This window comes from Oncorhynchus masou, unplaced genomic scaffold (genome assembly GCF_036934945.1).
Source record: "Oncorhynchus masou masou isolate Uvic2021 unplaced genomic scaffold, UVic_Omas_1.1 unplaced_scaffold_1372, whole genome shotgun sequence".
Taxonomy (NCBI): domain Eukaryota; kingdom Metazoa; phylum Chordata; class Actinopteri; order Salmoniformes; family Salmonidae; genus Oncorhynchus; species Oncorhynchus masou.
The window spans coordinates 129,534-154,121 of NW_027003626.1; the positions used below are offsets into that span (position 1 = coordinate 129,534).

A 24,588-nucleotide genomic window follows, 5' to 3' on the forward strand; every position below is an offset into this window, starting at 1 on the left:
GGTTCAGGTTAGAGACTGGCCCTGGGGAGGGGGAGACAGGGATCAGGTTAGAGACTGGCCCTGGGAAGGACGAGACAGGGATCAGGTTAGAGACTGGCCCTGGGGAGGGGGAGACAGGGTTCAGGTTAGAGACTGGCCCTGGGAAGGGGGAGACAGGGTTCAGGTTACAGACTGGCCCTGGGGAGGAGGAGACAGGGATCAGGTTAGAGACTGGCCCTGGGGAGGTGGACAGGGATTAGGTTAGAGACTGGCCCTGGGGAGGGGGAGACAGGGATCAGGTTAGAGACTGGCCCTGGGGAGGGGGAGACAGGGATCAGGTTAGAGACTGGCCCTGGGGAGGGGGAGACAGGGATCAGGTTAGAGACTGGCCCTGGGGAGGGGGAGACAGGGATCAGGTTAGAGACTGGCCCTGGGGAGGAGGAGACAGGGATCAGGTTAGAGACTGGCCCTGGGGAGGAGGAGACAGGGATCAGGTTAGAGACTGGCCCTGGGGAGGGGGAGACAGGGTTCAGGTTAGAGACTGGCCCTGGGGAGGGGAGACAGGGTTCAGGTTAGAGACTGGCCCTGGGGAGGGGAGACAGGGATCAGGTTAGAGACTGGGCCCTGGGGAGGGGGAGACAGGGATCAGGTTAGAGACTGGCCCTGGGGAGGGGGAGACAGGGATCAGGTTAGAGACTGGCCCTGGGGAGGGGGAGACAGGGATCAGGTTAGAGACTGGCCCTGGGGAGGGGGAGACAGGGATCAGGTTAGAGACTGGCCCTGGGGAGGGGGAGACAGGGATCAGGTTAGAGACTGGCCCTGGGGAGGGGGAGACAGGGTTCAGGTTAGAGACTGGCCCTGGGGAGGGGGAGACAGGGATCAGGTTAGAGACTGGGCCCTGGGGAGGGGGAGACAGGGATCAGGTTAGAGACTGGCCCTGGGGAGGGGAGACAGGGTTCAGGTTACAGACTGGCCCTGGGGAGGAGGAGACAGGGATCAGGTTAGAGACTGGCCCTGGGGAGGAGGAGACAGGGATCAGGTTAGAGACTGGCCCTGGGGGAGGGGAGACAGGGTTCAGTTTAGAGACTGGCCCTGGGGGAGGAGGAGACAGGGATCAGGTTAGAGACTGGCCCTGGGGGAGGGGGAGACAGGGATCAGGTTACAGACTGGCCCTGGGGAGGTGGAGACAGGGATCAGGTTAGAGACTGGCCCTGGGGAGGGGAGACAGGGATCAGGTTAGAGACTGGCCCTGGGGAGGTGGAGACAGGGATCAGGTTAGAGACTGGCCCTGGGGAGGGGGAGACAGGGATCAGGTTAGAGACTGGCCCTGGGGAGGGGAGACAGGGTTCAGGTTAGAGACTGGCCCTGGGGAGGGGGAGACAGGGATCAGGTTACACACTGGCCCTGGGGAGGGGAGACAGGGATCAGGTTAGAGACTGGCCCTGGGGAGGGGGAGACAGGGATCAGGTTAGAGACTGGCCCTGGGGAGGGGGAGACAGGGATCAGGTTAGAGACTGGCCCTGGGGAGGGGGAGACAGGGTTCAGGTTAGAGACTGGCCCTGGGGAGGGGGAGACAGGGTTCAGGTTAGAGACTGGCCCTGGGGAGGGGGAGACAGGGTTCAGGTTAGAGACTGGCCCTGGGGAGGGGGAGACAGGGATCAGGTTAGAGACTGGCCCTGGGGAGGAGGAGACAGGGATCAGGTTACAGACTGGCCCTGGGGAGGGGAGACAGGGTTCAGGTTAGAGACTGGCCCTGGGGAGGGGGAGACAGGGATCAGGTTACAGACTGGCCCTGGGGAGGAGGAGACAGGGTTCAGGTTAGAGACTGGCCCTGGGGAGGGGGACAGGGTTCAGGTTAGAGACTGGCCCTGGGGAGGGGGAGACAGGGTTCAGGTTAGAGACTGGCCCTGGGGAGGGGGACAGGGTTCAGGTTAGAGACTGGCCCTGGGGAGGGGGAGACAGGGATCAGGTTAGAGACTGGCCCTGGGGAGGAGGAGACAGGGATCAGGTTAGAGACTGGCCCTGGGGAGGGGAGACAGGGATCAGGTTAGAGACTGGCCCTGGGGAGGGGGGAGACAGGGTTCAGGTTAGAGACTGGCCCTGGGGAGGGGAGACAGGGATCAGGTTAGAGACTGGCCCTGGGGAGGGGGAGACAGGGTTCAGGTTAGAGACTGGCCCTGGGGAGGGGGACAGGGATCAGGTTAGAGACTGGCCCTGGGGAGGGGGACAGGGATCAGGTTAGAGACTGGCCCTGGGGAGGGGGAGACAGGGATCAGGTTACAGACTGGCCCTGGGGAGGGGGAGACAGGGATCAGGTTAGAGACTGGCCCTGGGGAGGAGGAGACAGGGATCAGGTTACAGACTGGCCCTGGGGAGGGGAGACAGGGATCAGGTTAGAGACTGGCCCTGGGGAGGGGGAGACAGGGTTCAGGTTAGAGACTGGCCCTGGGGAGGGGGAGACAGGGTTCAGGTTAGAGACTGGCCCTGGGGAGGGGGAGACAGGGTTCAGGTTAGAGACTGGCCCTGGGGAGGGAGACAGGGTTCAGGTTAGAGACTGGCCCTGGGGAGGAGGAGACAGGGATCAGGTTAGAGACTGGCCCTGGGGAGGGGGAGACAGGGATCAGGTTAGAGACTGGCCCTGGGGAGGGGAGACAGGGTTCAGGTTAGAGACTGGCCCTGGGGAGGGGGAGACAGGGATCAGGTTAGAGACTGGCCCTGGGGAGGGGGAGACAGGGTTCAGGTTAGAGACTGGCCCTGGGGGAGGGGGAGACAGGGATCAGGTTAGAGACTGGCCCTGGGGAGGGGGAGACAGGGTTCAGGTTAGAGACTGGCCCTGGGGGAGGGGGAGACAGGGATCAGGTTACAGACTGGCCCTGGGGAGGGGGAGACAGGGATCAGGTTAGAGACTGGCCCTGGGGAGGGGGAGACAGGGTTCAGGTTAGAGACTGGCCCTGGGGAGGGGGACAGGGTTCAGGTTAGAGACTGGCCCTGCAGGGATCACAGACTTTTCCTACTAAACATCTAGTATACATCAAATAAAACAAGTCTTGCAGACACTCCCAAGAGGTCGCGCAAAAACACAGTGTCCTGTACTGCACACAGAAAACAAGCTACCGACCTGTCTGAGCTGGAAGAGGCCCCCAGTGCCGACGTCCTTGGGTGGTAGGACCTCTACAGGGGTGAACTCTCCTGCTTCATTCAGCTCCAACACCTGAACCCACAGCTCTAATCTACGAGTCACCTCACTCCACCTGGTCTCACACACACACACACAGGTTATATACCCACCCACACCTCCACCTGGTTATATACCAACCCACACCTCCAGTCACCTGGTTATATACCCACCCACACCTCCACCTGGTTATATACCAACCCACACCTCCAGTCACCTGGTTATATACCAACGCACAGCTCCACCTGGTTATATACCCACCCACACCTCCACCTGGTTATATACCCACCCACACCTCCACCTGGTTATATACCAACCCACACCTCCTGTCACCTGGTTATATACCAACCCACACCTCCAGTCACCTGGTTATATACCAACCCACAGCTCCACCTGGTAATATACCAACCCACAGCTCCACCTGGTTATACACCAACCCACACCTCCACCTGGTTATACACCAACCCACACCTCCACCTGGTTATACACCAACCCACACCTCCACCTGGTTATACACCAACCCACAGCTCCACCTGGTTAAACACCAACCCACAGCTACCAGTCACCTGCCTCCACCTGGTTATACACCAACCCACACCTCCACCTGGTTATATACCAACCCACACCTCCACCTGGTTATACACCAACCCACAGCTCCACCTGGTTATATAACAACCCACAGCTCCACCTGGTTATATACCAACCCACAGCTCCACCTGGTTATATACCAACCCACAGCTCCACCTGGTTATATACCAACCCACAGCTCCACCTGGTTATATACCAACCCACACCTCCACCTGGTTATATACCAACCCACAGCTCCACCTGGTTATATACCAACCCACAGCTCCAGTCACCTGCCTCCACCTGGTTATATACCAACCCACAGCTCCACCTGGTTAAACACCAACCCACAGCTCCAGTCACCTGCCTCCACCTGGTTATATACCAACCCACACCTCCACCTGGTTAAACACCAACCCATAGCTCCAGTCACCTGCCTCCACCTGGTTATATACCAACCCACAGCTCCAGTCACCTGCCTCCACCTGGTTATACACCAACCCACAGCTCCACCTGGTTATATACCAACCCACAGCTCCACCTGGTTATATACCAACCCACACCTCCACCTGGTTATATACCAACCCACAGCTCCACCTGGTTATATACCAACCCACAGCTCCAGTCACCTGCCTCCACCTGGTTAAACACCAACCCACACCTCCACCTGGTTATACACCAACCCACAGCTCCACCTGGTTATACACCAACCCACAGCTCCAGTCACCTGCCTCCACCTGGTTATACACCAACCCACAGCTCCAGTCACCTGCCTCCACCTGGTTATATACCAACCCACAGCTCCACCTGGTTATATACCAACCCACACCTCCACCTGGTTAAACACCAACCCACACCTCCACCTGGTTATACACCAACCCACAGCTCCACCTGGTTATACACCAACCCACACCTCCACCTGGTTATATACCAACCCACAGCTCCACCTGGTTATACACCAACCCACAGCTCCACCTGGTTATACACCAACCCACAGCTCCAGTCACCTGCCTCCACCTGGTTATACACCAACCCACAGCTCCAGTCACCTGCCTCCACCTGGTTATATACCAACCCACAGCTCCACCTGGTTATATACCAACCCACACCTCCACCTGGTTAAACACCAACCCACAGCTCCACCTGGTTATACACCAACCCACAGCTCCACCTGGCTATATACCAACCCACAGCTCCACCTGGTTATACACCAACCCACAGCTCCGCCTGGTTATATACCAACCCACACCTCCACCTGGTTATATACCAACCCACAGCTCCACCTGGTTATATACCAACCCACACCTCCACCTGGTTATATACCAACCCACAGCTCCACCTGGTTATATACCAACCCACACCTCCAGTCACCTGCCTCCACCTGGTTAAACACCAAGCCACAGCTCCAGTCACCTGCCTCCACCTGGTTATATACCAACCCACACCTCCACCTGGTTAAACACCAACCCACACCTCCACCTGGTTATACACCAAGCCACACCTCCACCTGGTTAAACACCAACCCACAGCTCCAGTCACCTGCCTCCACCTGGTTATACACCAACCCACACCTCCACCTGGTTATATACCAACCCACACCTCCACCTGGTTATACACCAACCCACAGCTCCACCTGGTTATGTACCAACCCACAGCTCAACCTGGTTATACACCCACCCACACCTCCACCTGGTTATACACCAACCCACAGCTCCAGTCACCTGCCTCCACCTGGTTATATACCAACCCACAGCTCCACCTGGTTATACACCAACCCATAGCCCACCCCTCTCCAGTCACCTGCCTCCACCTGGTTATATACCAACCCACAGCTCCACCTGGTTATACACCGACCCACAGCTCCAGTCACCTGCCTCCACCTGGTTATATACCAACCCACAGCTCCACCTGGTTAAACACCAACCCACACCTCCACCTGGTTATATACCAACCCACAGCTCCACCTGGTTATACACCAACCCACAGCTCCACCTGGTTAAACACCAACCCACAGCTCCACCTGGTTATACACCAACCCACACCTCCACCTGGTTATACACCAACCCACAGCTCCACCTGGTTATATGCCAACCGACAGCTCCACCTGGTTATATAACAACCCACAGCTCCACCTGGTTATATACCAACCCACAGCTCCACCTGGTTATATACCAACCCACAGCTCCACCTGGTTATATACCAACCCACAGCTCCACCTGGTTATATACCAACCCACACCTCCACCTGGTTAAACACCAACCCACAGCTCCATCTGGTTATACACCAACCCACAGCTCCACCTGGTTATATACCAACCCACAGCTCCACCTGGTTATACACCAACCCACAGCTCCACCTGGTTATATACCAACCCACACCTCCACCTGGTTATATACCAACCCACAGCTCCACCTGGTTATATACCAACCCACACCTCCACCTGGTTATATACCAACCCACAGCTCCACCTGGTTATATACCAACCCACACCTCCAGTCACCTGCCTCCACCTGGTTATATACCAACCCACAGCTCCACCTGGTTATATACCAACCCACAGCTCCACCTGGTTATATACCAACCCACAGCTCCACCTGGTTATACACCAACCCACAGCTCCACCTGGTTATATACCAACCCACAGCTCCACCTGGTTATATACCAACCCACAGCTCCACCTGGTTAAACACCAACCCACAGCTCCAGTCACCTGCCTCCACCTGGTTATATACCAACCCACACCTCCACCTGGTTAAACACCAACCCACACCTCCACCTGGTTATACACCAAGCCACACCTCCACCTGGTTAAACACCAACCCACAGCTCCAGTCACCTGCCTCCACCTGGTTATACGCCAACCCACACCTCCACCTGGTTATATACCAACCCACACCTCCACCTGGTTATACACCAACCCACAGCTCCACCTGGTTATGTACCAACCCACAGCTCAACCTGGTTATACACCCACCCACACCTCCACCTGGTTATACACCAACCCACAGCTCCAGTCACCTGCCTCCACCTGGTTATATACCAACCCACAGCTCCACCTGGTTATACACCAACCCATAGCTCCAGTCACCTGCCTCCACCTGGTTATATACCAACCCACAGCTCCACCTGGTTATACACCAACCCACAGCTCCACCTGGTTATACACCAACCCACACCTCCACCTGGTTATACACCAACCCACAGCTCCACCTGGTTATATACCAACCCACAGCTCCAGTCACCTGCCTCCACCTGGTTTTATACCAACCCACAGCTCCACCTGGTTAAACACCAACCCACAGCTCCAGTCACCTGCCTCCACCTGGTTATATACCAACCCACACCTCCACCTGGTTAAACACCAACCCATAGCTCCAGTCACCTGCCTCCACCTGGTTATATACCAACCCACAGCTCCACCTGGTTATATACCAACCCACAGCTCCAGTCACCTGCCTCCACCTGGTTATACACCAACCCACACCTCCACCTGGTTATATACCAACCCACACCTCCACCTGGTTATATACCAACCCACAGCTCCACCTGGTTATATACCAACCCACAGCTCCACCTGGTTATACACCAACCCACAACTCCAGTCACCTGCCTCCACCTGGTTATATACCAACCCACAGCTCCACCTGGTTAAACACCAACCCACAGCTCCAGTCACCTGCCTCCACCTGGTTATATACCAACCCACACCTCCACCTGGTTATATACCAACCCACAGCTCAACCTGGTTTTATACCAACCCACAGCTCCACCTGGTTAAACACCAACCCACAGCTCCAGTCACCTGCCTCCACCTGGTTATATACCAACCCACAGCTCCACCTGGTTAAACACCAACCCACAGCTCCAGTCACCTGCCTCCACCTGGTTATATACCAACCCACAGCTCCAGTCACCTGCCTCCACCTGGTTATATACCAACCCACAGCTCCACCTGGTTATATACCAACCCACAGCTCCAGTCACCTGCCTCCACCTGGTTATATACCAACCCACACCTCCACCTGGTTATATACCAACCCACACCTCCACCTGGTTATATACCAACCCACACCTCCACCTGGTTATATACCAACCCACAGCTCCACCTGGTTATATACCAACCCACAGCTCCACCTGGTTATACACCAACCCACAGCTCCAGTCACCTGCCTCCACCTGGTTATACACCAACCCAGTAGTTGAATCGTTCCATGTATTGTTTTTCTGTGTGATCCTGTTTGCAAACCACATGTCCTTTTTGGATACCCATCTTTCTCTCTCCCCCAGGGCAGAATACTGTACCCCTCTCTGAGTTTCCACCTCCTCCCCCACCCCTCTACCCTTCTAGCCCCACCCCTCTACCCTTCTAGCCCCACCCCTCTACCCTTCTAGCCCCACCCCTCTATCCCTACCAGTTTACCCCTACCAGCCTACCCCTCTTCCCCCAACCAGCCAGCCTACCCCTCTTCCCCCAGCCAGCCAGCCTACCCCTCTTCCCCCAGCCAGCCAGCCAGCCTACCCCTCTTCCCCCAGCCAGCCTACCCCTCTTCCCCCAGCCAGCCAGCCAGCCTACCCCTCTTCCCCCAACCAGCCAGCCTACCCCTCTTCCCCAAACCAGCCAGCCAGCCTACCCTCTTCCCCCAACCAGCCAGCCTACCCCTCTTCCCCCAGCCAGCCAGCCAGCCAGCCTACCCCTCTTCCCCCAGCCAGCCAGCCTACCCCTCTTCCCCCAGCCAGCCAGCCAACCTACCCCTCTTCCCCCAACCAGCCAGCCTACCCCTCTTCCCCAGCCAGCCAGCCAGCCAGCCTACCCCTCTTCCCCCAGCCAGCCAGCCTACCCCTCTTCCCCCAGCCAGCCAGCCAACCTACCCCTCTTCCCCCAACCAGCCAGCCTACCCCTCTTCCCCCAGCCAGCCAGCCTACCCCTCTTCCCCCAGCCAGCCAGCCTACCCCTCTTCCCCCAGCCAACCAGCCTACCCCTCTTCCCCCAGCCAGCCAGCCAGCCTACCCCTCTTCCCCCAGCCAGCCTACCCCTCTTCCCCCAGCCAGCCAGCCAGCCTACCCCTCTTCCCCCAGCCAGCCAGCCTACCCCTCTTCCCCAAACCAGCCAGCCAGCCTACCCCTCTTCCCCAAACCAGCCAGCCAGCCTACCCCTCTTCCCCAAACCAGCCAGCCAGCCTACCCCTCTTCCCCAAACCAGCCAGCCAGCCTACCCCTCTTCCCCAAACCAGCCAGCCAGCCTACTCCCTCTTCCCCCAGCCAGCCAGCCAGCCAGCCTACCCCTCTTCCCCCAGCCAGCCAGCCAGCCTACCCCTCTTCCCCCAGCCAGCCAGCCAGCCTACCCCTCTTCCCCAAACCAGCCAGCCAGCCAGCCTACCCCTCTTCCCCAAACCAGCCAGCCAGCCTACCCCTCTTCCCCAAACCAGCCAGCCAGCCTACCCCCTCTTCCCCCAGCCAGCCAGCCAGCCTACCCCCCTCTTCCCCCAGCCAGCCAGCCAGCCAGCCTACCCCTGTTCCCCCAACCAGCCAGCCAGCCTACCCCTCTTCCCCAGCCAGCCAGCCAACCTACCCCTCTTCCCCCAGCCAGCCAGCCAGCCTACCCCCCTTCCCCCAGCCAGCCAGCCTACCCCTCTTCCCCCAACCAGCCAGCCAGCCTACCCCTCTTCCCCCAGCCAGCCAGCCTACCCCTCTTCCCCAACCAGCCAGCCTACCCCCTCTTCCCCCAGCCAGCCAGCCAGCCAGCCAGCCAGCCTACCCCTCTTCCCCCAACCAGCCAGCCAGCCTACCCCCTCTTCCCCCAGCCAGCCAGCCAACCTACCCCTCTTCCCCCAGCCAGCCAGCCAACCTACCCCTCTTCCCCCAGCCAGCCAGCCAACCTACCCCTCTTCCCCCAGCCAGCCAGCCAACCTACCCCTCTTCCCCCAGCCAGCCAGCCAGCCAACCTACCCCTCTTCCCCCAGCCAGCCAGCCAACCTACCTCTCTCTGAGGGTTCGTGTCTTGGCCTGAATGACTCCCAGATCCCAGAGAGCCAGGTTCCTGCGGTGGTTGACCTGCTTATGTCCGAATACCTCGATGGCCACTGCCCCCTCCGCCACAAACTCCACAAACTCCTCGGACACACAGACCTCCATCTCCTGGGAACAAACAAACAGAGCACACAAAAAGGCACATGAGACAAACACTGGACCCAAAATCACTCCCATTCTGTCAGATTATGAGATCCAACTCAGCTCCGAAGCCACGTATGTCACTTTGCTCTGGAAACGCTCTCAAAATGTTTTGGCTTTTCCAAAAAAATCATGGTTGAAGGATTCCCAGGGTTTTGAGTTGGTGTGTCTGTCCTAGCAAGTCTGGTTGTACACAGAACAAGAGCCATACAAATGTCTGGAGGGATTAGTATCTGCACGGCCTCCGTGTTTCCCAGGAGACGAGCCAGGGCCTCCGTGTTTCCCAGGAGACGAGCCAGGGCCTCCGTGTTTCCCAGGAGACGAGCCACGGCCTCCGTGTTTCCCAGGAGACGAGCCACGGCCTCCGTGTTTCCCAGGAGACGAGCCAGGGCCTCCGTGTTTCCCAGGAGACGAGCCACGGCCTCCGTGTTTCCCAGGAGACGAGCCAAGGCCTCCGTGTTTCCCAGGAGACGAGCCAGGGCCTCCGTGTTTCCCAGGAGACGAGCCAGGGCCTCCGTGTTTCCCAGGAGACGAGCCAGGGCCTCCGTGTTTCCCAGGAGACGAGCCAGGGCCTCCGTGTTTCCCAGGAGACGAGCCAGGGCCTCCGTGTTTCCCAGGAGACGAGCCACGGCCTCCGTGTTTCCCAGGAGACGAGCCACGGCCTCCGTGTTTCCCAGGAGACGAGCCACGGCCTCCGTGTTTCCCAGGAGACGAGCCACGGCCTCCGTGTTTCCCAGGAGACGAGCCACGGCCTCCGTGTTTCCCAGGAGACGAGCCAGGGCCTCCGTGTTTCCCAGGAACGAGCCACGGCCTCCGTGTTTCCCAGGAGACGAGCCAGGGCCTCCGTGTTTCCCAGGAGACGAGCCACGGCCTCCGTGTTCCCCAGGAGACGAGCCACGGCCTCCGTGTTTCCCAGGAGACGAGCCACGGCCTCCGTGTTTCCCAGGAGACGAGCCACGGCCTCCGTGTTTCCCAGGAGACGAGCCAGGGCCTCCGTGTTTCCCAGGAGACGAGCCACGGCCTCCGTGTTCCCAGGAGACGAGCCACGGCCTCCGTGTTTCCCAGGAGACGAGCCACGGCCTCCGTGTTTCCCAGGAGACGAGCCACGGCCTCCGTGTTTCCCAGGAGACGAGCCAGGGCCTCCGTGTTTCCCAGGAGACGAGCCACGGCCTCCGTGTTTCCCAGGAGACGAGCCACGGCCTCCGTGTTTCCCAGGAGACGAGCCAGGGCCTCCGTGTTTCCCAGGAGACGAGCCACGGCCTCCGTGTTTCCCAGGAGACGAGCCACGGCCTCCGTGTTTCCCAGGAGACGAGCCACGGCCTCCGTGTTTCCCAGGAGACGAGCCACGGCCTCCGTGTTTCCCAGGAGACGAGCCACGGCCTCCGTGTTTCCCAGGAGACGAGCCAGGGCCTCCGTGTTTCCCAGGAGACGAGCCACGGCCTCCGTGTTTCCCAGGAGACGAGCCACGGCCTCCGTGTTTCCCATGAGACGAGCCACGGCCTCCGTGTTTCCCAGGAGACGAGCCACGGCCTCCGTGTTTCCCAGGAGACGAGCCAGGGCCTCCGTGTTTCCCAGGAGACGAGCCACGGCCTCCGTGTTTCCCAGGAGACGAGCCAGGGCCTCCGTGTTTCCCAGGAGACGAGCCACGGCCTCCGTGTTTCCCAGGAGACGAGCCAGGGCCTCCGTGTTTCCCAGGAGACGAGCCAGGGCCTCCGTGTTTCCCAGGAAACGAGCCAGGGCCTCCGTGTTTCCCAGGAAACGTCAGCCTCAGTGTTTGTGGTGACAGGCCTAGCCCATTGTCCCACGTTGCTTCTGTCAGCTGTACACCCAGCTTTCAGTTAGAACAAGTCCGTTTAATCAAATCTAATACGACCAACACAATATAGCACAGGACACATGCAGAAGTTTAGGCTTTTCTAGACTCCTCTGCTGTCCTCTACGGCTATTCAAGGTTTCTATGCCTGTCTCTACGTGACCGAGCCACAGTCTCACCTTGCTACTGTCAAACAGCACGGTGCAGAGGGGCTCTTTGCTGATGGCTGATGGAGGTGAGGGCTCCATCTCCGGGGCGATGAACACAGGCTCATCCTGCCCCCAGAAGTGGTACTGGCAGAACACAAAGTTACCCAGGTGACGGGGAAGACCTGTAGCCTGCAGGATCCTCACCTGGACAGAGAGGAGAGGAGGAGACACTCAGAGAATACATGGACACATTCCAGAACACAGTGGCTATAGATTCTGAATGGGGCGGCAGGGTAGCCTAGTGGTTAGAGTGTAGAGGCTGCAGGGTAGCCTAGTGTTTAGAATGTAGAGGCTGCAGGGTAGCCTAGTGGTTAGAGTGTAGAGGCGGCAGGGTGGCCTAGTGGTTAGACTGTAGAGGCGGCAGGGTAGCCTAGTGGTTAGAGTGTAGAGGCTGCAGGGTAGCCTAGTGGTTAGAATGTAGAGGCTGCAGGGTAGCCTAGTGGTTAGAGTGTAGAGGTGGCAGGGTAGCCTAGTGGTTAGAATGTAGAGGCTGCAGGGTAGCCTAGTGGTTAGAGTGTAGAGGCGGCAGGGTGGCCTAGTGGTTAGAATGTAGAGGCTGCAGGGTAGCCTAGTGGTTAGAGTGTAGAGGCAGGGTAGCTAGTGGTTAGGGTAGGCGGCAGGGTAGCCTAGTGGTTAGAGTGTAGAGGCGGCAGGGTAGCCTAGTGGTTAGAGTGTAGAGGCGGCAGGGTAGCCTAGTGGTTAGAGTGTAGGGGCGGCAGGGTAGCCTAGTGGTTGGAGCGTTGGACTAGTAACCGGAAGGTTGCAAGTTCAAATCCCGAGCTGACAAGGTACAAATCTGTCGTTCTGCCCCTGAACAGGCAGTTAACCCACTGTTCCTAGGCCGTCATTGAAAATAAGAATTTGTTCTTAACTGACTTGCTTAAAAAAAAAAAAAGAAAAAAAGATAAATTCAACAAACATTTCAACAAACACCCCTTCAAAAGGACAAGACAAACATTTGAAAACACTAACATATTACTGTCTATTTTAAAATCGAACCATTAGCATCCAACGATTCATTGGGTGTAAAAATGTGGTTAGGTATTGATTTTGGACTGTTTGCAGAGGACACAGCAGAGATGGCTAAATGGAAGTCAAACAGCAGCCAGTCTAGTCATAAACTGTTCTCTCTGCTACCGCACGGCAAGCGGTACCGGAGCGCCAAGTCTAGGTCCAAGAGGCTTCGAAACAGCTTCCATCCCCAAGCCATCAGACTCCTGAACATCTAATCACATGACTACCCAGACTATTTGTATTGTCCCCCCTTCAACACTGCTGCTACTCTCTGTTATCATCTACGCATAGTCACTTTAATAACTCTACCCACATGTACATATTACCTCAATGACCTCGACACCGGTGCCCCCACACAGTGACTCTGTACCGTAATACCCTGTATATAGCCTCCACATTGACTCTGTACCAGTACCACCTGTATATAGCCTCCACATTGACACCGTAATACCCTGTATATAGCCTCCACTTGACTCTGTACCGTAACACCCTGTATATAGCCCCCACATTGACTCTGTACCGGTAACCCCCTGTATATAGCCCCCACATTGACTCTGTACCGTAATACCCTGTATATAGCCTCCACATTGACTCTGTACCGTAACACCCTGTATATAGCCTCCACATTGACTCTGTACCAGTACCCCCTGTATATAGCCTCCACATTGACTCTGTACCGTAATACCCTGTATATAGCCTCCACATTGACTCTGTACCGTAATACCCTGTATATAGCCTCCACATTGACTCTGTACCAGTACCACCCTGTATATAGCCTCCACATTGACTCTGTAACGTAACACCCTGTATATAGCCTCCACATTGACTCTGTACCGTAACCCCCTGTATATAGCCTCCACATTGACTCTGTACCGATAGCCTCCACATTGACTCTGTACCGGTACCCCCCTGTATATAGCCTCCACATTGACTCTGTACCGTAACCCCCTGTATATAGCCTCCACATTGACTCTGTACCGTAACACCCTGTATATAGCCTCCACATTGACTCTGTACCGTAACACCCTGTATAAACCCCACTATTGTTATTTACTGCTGCTCTTTAATTATTTGTATTTCTTATCTCTTACATTTACATTTATTTTTAATGTTTTTTCTAAAAACTGCATTGTTGGTTAAGGGCTTGTAAGTGAAACATTTCACTGTAAGGTCTACCTACACCTGTTGTATTCGGCCGCATGTGACAAATTGAATTTGATTCATTTTTTTTCTCAGAACGTGCTCCAGGACCGGAGGTTTCAGTGTCTCTGTTGAAAATCTCTTACCACACACTCCATTTTGCGAGTCTCTCCATCTGCAGTGGTCTCCTCCAGCCCCTCGCTTCCCCGCCAAACTTCTACATGGAGACGCCCTGCCACCTAACAGAGACAAAGACACACAATATCATTAACCTTTTACACTGCTGGGAATTGGCCTATATATTGAAAAAGTTTCTTAAAGAAAAAAAATCTGAAAATACATAACCCATGGTAGCAATTGAAAAGGGAAACATTTTGGAGATCACAGGGAAATTATTAGACTAAAAAGGTGAGGACACAACAGTTCACCTGACAAGACTAAATTCAAACTTTACACTGTTGATTTTACATAAGACAAAGAAACAACAAGGGTTTCAGTGAGAGGACGAACTGGTTGCCCCACACCTCTCAGTTCCTAAGTCATTTCAATGCACTTTTATGACTCAAAGAAGAGTCTTCAACTATACGTTTGCTTTTTTTGCGCTCTCCTCGCTGAGTCGTCGAGGAACTAGAGCAAGGACACTTGTAGTTGTATTGTTTGAGCTCTCCTCGCTGAGTCGTCGAGGAACTAGAGCAAGGACACTTGTAGTTGTATTGTTTGAGCTCTCCTCGCTGAGTCGTCGAGGAACTAGAGCAAGGACACTTGTAGTTGTATTGTTTGGGACACAACCCAGCATCCCCACAACTGTCGTTTAGGCAATAGACCATTTATACAGCATCATTTGAAAGCTTCTTCTATGGCCAACATGACTAGCTCAGTTATAAAACATGATATTACAGTGTTGGGCTTTCACGTGTAATTCAGGGAAACAGATCATCCCATTGGTGCCCATAGAAAGCAGTCCTGAGAGGATTCAGGTGTGTGTGACACGACCAAACAGGTGTGTGACACGACCAAACAGGTGTGTGTGACACGACCAAACAGGTGTGTGTGACACGACCAAACAGGTGTGTGTGACACGACCAAACAGGTGTGTGTGACACGACCAAACAGGTGTGTGTGACACGACCAAACAGGTGTGTGTGACACGACCAAACAGGTGTGTGTGACACGACCAAACAGGTGTGTGTGACACGACCAAACAGGCTCATTGTGTTCAGAACAACCCAGGGTATGACACCGTGTCACCATGCACCGCTAACATAGTGATTATAAACGTTGACACTGTATTATGACATGAGATTCATTATTTGTAAATGTAAAATGCACATTTGGACTCACAGGTGTTTGGTTTGTATGACATCAGAGCTGCATTTATTATAATTCTTAACAGGATTATATATATATATATATATATTTAAATAGACTCCCCTTAAATGTACAACATTTTCCCTCACTCAGACAACATTTCTAAAGTTGGCCAATCAGTGGGACGGATCGGGGCAACTTTATGTCGAGCGAGGTGCTCAAGATCAGAATGACTGTCAATCAAAACCCAGACAGAAGAGCAGAGGCGGAGCTCTGACCTCTTCTATAGCATGTTACTGTACAGCCACTGAGCTCTGACCTCATCTATAGCATGTTACTGTACAGACACTGAGCTCTGACCTCATCTATAGCGTGTTACTGTACAGACACTGAGCTCTGACCTCATCTATAGCATGTTACTGTACAGACACTGAGCTCTGACCTCTTCTATAGCATGTTACTGTACAGCCACTGAGCTCTGACCTCATCTATAGCATGTTACTGTACAGACACTGAGCTCTGACCTCATCTATAGCATGTTACTGTACAGCCACTGAGCTCTGGCCTCATCTATAGCATGTTACTGTACAGCCACTGAGCTCTGACCTCATCTATAGCATGTTACTGTACAGCCACTGAGCTCTGACCTCATCTATAGCATGTTACTGTACAGCCACTGAGCTCTGGCCTCATCTATAGCATGTTACTGTACAGCCACTGAGCTCTGACCTCATCTATAGCATGTTACTGTACAGCCACTGAGCTCTGACCTCTTCTATAGCATGTTACTGTACAGCCACTGAGCTCTGACCTCATCTATAGCATGTTACTGTACAGCCACTGAGCTCTGACCTCTTCTATAGCATGTTACTGTACAGACACTGAGCTCTGACCTCATCTATAGCATGTTACTGTACAGCCACTGAGCTCTGACCTCATCTATAGCATGTTACTGTACAGACACTGAACTCTGACCTCATCTATAGCATGTTACTGTACAGACACTGAGCTCTGACCTCATCTATAGCATGTTACTGTACAGACACTGAGCTCTGACCTCATCTATAGCATGTTACTGTACAGCCACTGAGCTCTGACCTCATCTATAGCATGTTACTGTACAGACACTGAGCTCTGACCTCATCTATAGCATGTTACTGTACAGCCACTGAGCTCTGGCCTCATCTATAGCATGTTACTGTACAGACACTGAGCTCTGACCTCATCTATAGCATGTTACTGTACAGCCACTGAGCTCTGACCTCTTCTATAGCATGTTACTGTACAGCCACTGAGCTCTGACCTCATCTATAGCATGTTACTGTACAGCCACTGAGCTCTGACCTCATCTATAGCATGTTACTGTACAGACACTGAGCTCTGACCTCATCTATAGCATGTTACTGTACAGCCACTGAGCTCTGACCTCATCTATAGCATGTTACTGTACAGACACTGACCTCTGACCTCATCTATAGCATGTTACTGTACAGACACTGAGCTCTGACCTCATCTATAGCATGTTACTGTACAGACACTGAGCTCTGACCTCTTCTATAGCATGTTACTGTACAGCCACTGAGCTCTGACCTCTTCTATAGCATGCTACTGTACAGCCACTGAGCTCTGACCTCATCTATAGCATGTTACTGTACAGACACTGAGCTCTGACCTCATCTATAGCATGTTACTGTACAGACACTGAGCTCCAAATGTAGGCATTTATGTCCAATTCTGCCATATTCAACCTGTACGAGTGTATAAGGTTAACTCATGACTGAACATTTAGTATAATTTGTCTGACATGTCACCCACGTAATCTGATTGATGACAGGCACTGCAGCTTAATTCGATAGAATGAACACACACACACACACACACACACCTCTCCCTTCTGGTTCATGATGGGTACAGCGTACTGCAGCTTAATGCGATAGAATGAACACACACACACACGCACACACACACACACACCTCTCCCTTCTGGTTGATGATGGGTACAGCGTACTGCAGCTTGACGTCGTAGAAGAGACAGGCCAGAAACACGTTGGCCACTCCAATCAGACTGTGGTTCTCCTGCTCGTCGAAGAACGGGTCGGCACGCTTGAAGTAAGAACGCATTACCTAGACACGGGGGAGAGAGGAGGAGAGGGAGACAGGGTGAGAGGGAGACAGGAAGGGAGACAGGGTGAGAGGGAGACAGGGTGAGAGGGAGACAGGGTGAGCCACTGAGAGGGAGAGTGGGAGACAGGGTGAGAGGGAGACAGGGTGAGTAGGAGGGAGACAGGGTGAGACGGGGAGACAGGGTGAGAGGGAGACAGGGTGAGAGGGAGACAGGGTGAGAGGGAGACAGGGTGAGAGGGAGACAGGGTGAGAGGGAGACAGGGTGAGAGGGAGACAGGGTGAGGCAGTAGACTTGGGCACTATCCACTTTTACAGTGCCTTGCGAAAGTATTCGGCCCCCTTGAACTTTGCGACCTTTTGCCACATTTCAGGCTTCAAACATAAAGATATAATACTGTATTTTTTTGTGAAGAATCAACAACAAGTGGGACACAATCATGAAGTGGAACGACATTTATTGGATATTTCAAACTTTTTTAACAAATCAAAAACTGAAAAAATGGGCGTGCAAAATTATTCAGCCCCCTTAAGTTAATACTTTGTAGCTCCACCTTCATTTCCATCTACAAAGGGAATGATCAAGAGGAAATGGGCACCTGGCTTCACATTTTCAGATGTGAAGAAAATCGGGAAAAAAGACCATAACTTAAATTGTTGGCAGCGGCAAACAGTTAGTCACTAACGCTCTGGATAACATGAAAACAGACGTCCCTCTAAACTTTCAGCTCTGCTAGGAGTAAATTTGGCAGAGTGGTCTCATTGTTGTCTGGACGTAGCTAGTCCAAGCCAGCCAACGTTACAACGGCAGTCAAGCACCCAGGCTAAGGTCAGAACCAAAATCAACCCGAGTGTGCCTCGGCCTGAGACACGTCAAACAGTGTGCACTCAGAGAAAGCGAAACGTTTTGAATTTACAAAACATTATCCGGCAGACTGAATTTAAGAACACACTTACCCAAGTCAAAATTGTCGAACTAGTAATTTGTTAGGCTAACTAGACTAGCAAGAGGTTGCATAGCAACAGCATCAACTTCTGGAAGAAAACAGGCAAAAGACCGCTAGTAAGCTTAACCGAAAGGATACTGAACATAAAGCTTACAGTAAACTAATAGTAAACACACAGTGTTAGAATGGCCAAAAGTCCAGTTTGAGAATTACACAAATATTACATTTTCAAAGTCTGCTGCCTCAGTTTGCAAGGAGGAATGATGGCAATTTGCAAAATATACATACCCCAGAATAATATGAAGAGTGATCAGATTAATTGCTGAATTAACTGCAAAGTCCCATTTTTCAGTTTTTGCCATGCAAATTAACTAAAATCCCCCAATAAACATATCCACTGCATTTCAGTCCCACTTGTTGTTGATTCTTCACAAAAAAAACAGTTTTATATCTTTATGTTTGAAGCTGACATGTGGCAAAAGTGATTCTCTCAAGGCACTGTATTTTATATATTTTTTACAGGTCTCCTTCATCTGAAATGATTGGAAAAGACTTGACGAGTGACAAGGTGGAGATCACGTTGGTCATGCTGATTGAGTTTGAAAAACAGACTATTTGTGAAGAATTGAGTAAAGCATGCTTAATGGTCATGTATGGAATCATTGTTCTTATCTGTCAACCATGGTTAGTGATAAGTTAGTAAATAGTTAGTAGATATATCATTGCTTAATGGTCACAGTAAAGTTAGGGATATAGTTAGGCAAGGATATTGATATGCCAGTAAGATTGCAGATAAATCAACCATTTATAGGATCATCAAGAACTTCAAGGAGAGCGGTTCAATTGTTGTGAAGAAGGCTTCAGGGCGCCCAAGAAAGTAGCAAGCGTATGGAGTAGTTAGTAGATATAGTTAGATTTAGTCATAGTATGGATATAGTTAGTAGATATAGTTACAGATTGGTCATAGTATGGATATAGTTAGTAGATATAGGTAGGTGTAGAGTAGTTAGTATGCTTATTGGTCATAGTAGGCGTATGGAGTAGTTTGGAGGATGGTCACAGTATGGATATAGTCAGTAGAGTAGTTAGTAGATATAGTTAGTATGCTTATTGGTCATAGTATCCAGGAAAAACATTAGGGACAGATATAGTTAGTATTAGTTAGTAAAAGGTACTTAGGGATTGGAGTAGTTAGTAGAGTTATTATGGGTAGTTAGTAGAAAGTTAGTATTAGTTAGTAGATATAGTTAATGCTTATTGGTCATAGTATGGATTTGGGGCATTGTAGAAAGTTAGTATGCTTATTGGTCCGGAGAAGACAAGGTGAGAGCTACCATCAGTCCTGTGTCATGCCAACAGTAAAGCATCCTGAGCCCATTCATGTGTGGGGTTGCTTCTCAGCCAAGGGAGTGGGCTCACTCACAATTTTGCCTAAGAACACAGCCATGAATAAAGAATGGTAGCAACACATCCTCAGAGAGCAACTTCTCCCAACCACCCAGGAACAGTTTGGTAACGAACAATGCCTTTTCCAGCATGACGGAGCACCTTGCCATAAGGCAAAAGTCAAAACTAAGTGGCTCAGGGAACAAACATCGATATTTTGGGTCCGTGGCCAGGAAACATGGCCAGGAAACACCCCAGACCTGAATCCCATTGAGAACTTGTGGTCAATCCTCAAGAGGCGGGTGGACAAACAAAAACCGACAAATTCTGACAAACTCAAAGCATTGATTATGCAAGAATGGGCTGCCACCAGTCAGGATGTGGCCCAGAAGTTAATTGACAGCATGCCAGGGCGGATTGCAGAGGTCTTGAAAAAGAAGGGTCAACACTGCAAATATTGACTATTTGCATCAACTTCATGTCATTGTCAATAAAAGCCTTTGACACTTATGAAATGCTTGTAATTATACTTCAGTATTCCATAGTAACACCTGACAAAAAATATCTAAAGACACTGAAGCAGCAAACTTGTGGAAATTAATATTTGTGCCATTCTCAATATTTGTTTCATTCTTTTGGCCACGACTGTACACTCATTATGTATGTAGTATACAGTATGTTAGTATGGGTATTCTAACAACTCTGGTTAGTTATTTCAGATCAGAACAGGAGGGCAAACTTTCAGACAATCTAGAGTCCAGTGTCTTAGAAGTAGTTCACCACATTAGTCAGCTTCAACTTCACACACGGGTTGTAAACTCACAGGGTTGTCCTCGTCATAGTCCTTCCACTCCTGGTACAGTTCTCTCATGTCCACCAGTCTGTTCTCCATCTTCTCCAGAGCCCAGATCTGTTTCCCTTTCCCCTTACGCCTCACCTGCACCGCGGGCTCACTCAGCACAGCATCACGCTGGAGAGAGATTTTATTACCATCCCTTTTAGTTCTCATTTCGACTAATCTTCCAAGAGTCCTTAAACATTAAAATACAAATTTATAATAGGATCACATTTAACACACATATACACTAACATAGTGACCAGATAAATACTCTAACAGTCTATAAATACAGATTGATTCCTTCATCTACCATAGTCCAGCACAACGTTACTATGTATTATTTTAAAATGGTTTTTAAAAAGTATTAATTGAATTTATATAATTGAAAGGTGTCTGGTTTGCTCAGATATATTATTACATTTCTTTATTGCTCTAAAATCGACATGTTATTATGCATATTTCTCTTTTCTGTCTGTATAACACATAGATAACACATAGATAGATAACACATAGATAACACATAGATAACACATAGATTCTGTCTCTTACCAACTGAATACTGCTATGAATACAGTTTGGCCATTTTCAAATGGTGAGATACAATAAGCATGTTGTTTTTTTTCAATGATCTTGTTGATTGATGACCAACCAAGAGCAGACTACAACAGAAGAACCACCTTAAAACAATGCTAGCTGCTCTGTTTAAATAGACGTATTTAACCTTTTATTTTACTAGACAAGTCAGTTAAGATTCAGATTCTTATTTACAATGACGGCCTAGGAACAGTGTGTTAACTGCCATGTGGGGAACCACTATTTTTTTTTACTTTGTCTTTGCTCAGGCTATTAACCGCGAGGCTATCTTAACCGCTAGGCTACCCGCCTCTAACCGCTAGGCTACCCGCTAACCGCTAGGCTACCCGCCTCTAACCGCTAGGCTACCCGCTCTAACCGCTAGGCTACTAACCGCTAGGCTACCCGCCTCTAACCGCTAGGCTACCCGCTCTAACCGCTAGGCTACCCGCCCTAACCGCTAGGCTACCCGCCTCTAACCGCTAGGCTACCCGCCTCTAACCGCTAGGCTACCCGCCTCTAACCGCTAGGCTACCCGCCTCTAACCGCTAGGCTACCCGCCTCTAACCGCTAGGCTACCCGCCTCTAACCGCTAGGCTACCCGCCTCTAACCGCTAGGCTACCCGCCTCTAACCGCTAGGCTACCCGCCGCCCCAATTAATATGCAATTAATCTCCTAATTTCACCTGCTGTTGTATTTCCCCAGATCACAGAACAGTCGTCACCTGACTGCCAATAAATGATTGGGTTACTTGCTTAAGAATCTTTCCTGGTAAATATTTAGCTATCCTTTTGATCATGTATGCAGTTTTTATATACACTGCTCAAAAAAATAAAGGGAACACTAAAATAACACATCCTAGATCTGAATGAATGAAATATTCTTAAGTACTTTTTTTCTTTACATAGTTGAATGTGCTGACAACAAAATCACAAAAATTATCAATGGAAATCAAATTTAATCAACCTATGGAGGTCTGGATTTGGAGCCACACTCAAAATGAAAGTGGAAAACCACACTACAGGCTGATCCAACTTTGATGTAATGTCCTTAAAACAAGTCAAAATGAGGCTCAGTAGTGTGTGTGGCCTACACATGCCTGTATGACCTCCCTACAACGCCTGGGCATGCTCCTGATGAGGTGGCGGATGGTCTCCTGAGGGATCTCCTCCCAGACCTGGACTAAAGCATCCGCCAACTCCTGGACAATCTGTGGTTCAACGTGGCGTTGGTGGATGGAGCGAGACATGATGTCCCAGATGTGCTCAATTGGATTCAGGTCTGGGGAACGGGCGGGCCAGTCCATAGCATCAATGCCTTCCTCTTGCAGGAACTGCTGACACTCCAGCCACATGAGGTCTAGCATTGTCTTGCATTAGGAGGAACCCAGGGCCAACCGCACCAGCATATGGTCTCACAAGGGGTCTGAGGATCTCATCTCGGTACCTAATGGCTACCTCTGGCGAGCACATGGAGGGCTGTGCGGCCCCCCAAAGAAATGCCACCCCACACCCTAACTGACCCACAGCCAAACCGGTCATGCTGGAGGATGTTGCAGGCAGCAGAACTTTCTCCACGTGCTCAGTGTGAACCTGCTTTCATCTGTGAAGAGCACAGGGTGCCAGTGGCGAATTTGGAAATCTTGGTGTTCTCTGGCAAATGCCAAACGTCCTGCACGGTCTTGGGCTGTAAGCACAACTCCCACCTGTGGACATCAGGCCCTCATACCACCCTCATGGAGTCTGTTTCTGACCGTTTGAGCAGACACATGCACATTTGTGGCCTGCTGGAGGTCATTTTGCAGGGCTTTGGCAGTGCTCCTCCTTGCACAAAGGCGTAGGTAGCGGTCCTGCTGCTGGGTTGTTGCCCTCCTACGGCCTCCTCCACGTCTCCTGATGTACTGGCCTGTCTCCTGGTAGCGCCTCCATGCTCTGAACACTACGCTGACAGACACAGCAAACCTTCTTGTCACAGCTCGCATTGATGTGCCATCCTGGATGAGCTGTACTACCTGAGCAACTTGTGTGGGTTGTAGACTCCGTCTCATGCTACCACTAGAGTGAAAGCACCGCCAGCATTCAAAAGTGACCAAAACATCAGCCAGGAAGCGTAGGAACTGAGAAGTGGTCTGTGGTTGCCACCTGCAGAACCACTCCATTATTGGGGGTGTCTTGCTAATTGCCTATAATTTCCACCTGTTGTCTATTCCATTTGCACAAAAGCATGTGAAATTTGTCAATCAGTGTTGCTTCCTAAGTGGACAGTTCGATTTTACAGAAGTGTGATTGACTTAGAGTTACATTGTGTTGTTTAAGTGTTCCCTTTATTTTTTTGAGCAGTGTATATATGTATATATATATATATATTTTTTTTTTACATAGATAAGTTATTTGAGACGACCATGCCGTTGTCTTGCTGCATTCCCAGTAGTTTGGTTTCTGCCACTTCCTCAATTTGTACTTCATTGTGTTCCTGGTGGATCAGACCAACATAATCTTGGTTTTCTTGGTGTTTAAAACAAGTTTGTTCCCCGGCAAACCCACTCCCTGATATTTCCCAGATCTACTTGTAGAGCTTGCTGTACCTGTTGAACCGATTGTCTTGATGCATAAATTGTAATATTTGCAAATATAGTAGCTTGAGTTTCAGATAAGGCATAAGGAAGGTTGTTGATATAACTAATATAATATAATATATAACTAGTTATATAAGTTATAAAGTAAAAAAGTGGCCCAAGGCAGCTGCCCTGTGGTATTCCACAGTTTAAAAGCATGAGGGGAAGAAAATTAACCATTGTTATAGGTGGCCTGAGAGGGAGGGAGGCAGAGAAAGAGAGAGACACAACCCACTGCAACACCTCACATGAAAGCAATGTAGAGACACATAGCACTTTTGTCAGTATTTGTCTGACTGTGTACTGTAAAGCTGATAGTGTTATCATGGTAGTTACTGCGCAGTCAAACACACAAACACAGAACTTTCCCCCTCTTACACACACACACACAAAACACCCTACTTTTCTGTTAGCATTGAGGTTAGCAGCAGGTATTTGCAGTGTGACCAGGTACTCCGTCCTCTTGTTGAGTTCCTCAGCTATGAAGCCAGCCTCCTGCACCAGCAGGTTAGCTCTGACGATCTGTTGTCTCAGCCTTCGCAGGCTACGCGTCATCATGGCCTCTCTACAGCGAGACAGAGGGTTAGGGACGGTTATTGGACCAGCAGGTCATCACTGCCTCTCTACACCATGCAGAGATTTGAACCAACCCGTCAGTTACTATGTGATGATCTAGATGCTTCCTGCTGATTCAGTATGTATGAGAAGTTGTGTCAAAGTAACTTGTTTCGTGGC

General features: G+C 51.4%; 1 pseudogene; it reads right to left on the minus strand.

Annotated features, from left to right (window-relative positions):
• The window catches only part of LOC135530535 (kinesin-like protein KIF13B), a 73,066-nt pseudogene that overhangs the window by 38,716 nt on the left and 9,762 nt on the right, over positions 1–24,588 (minus strand).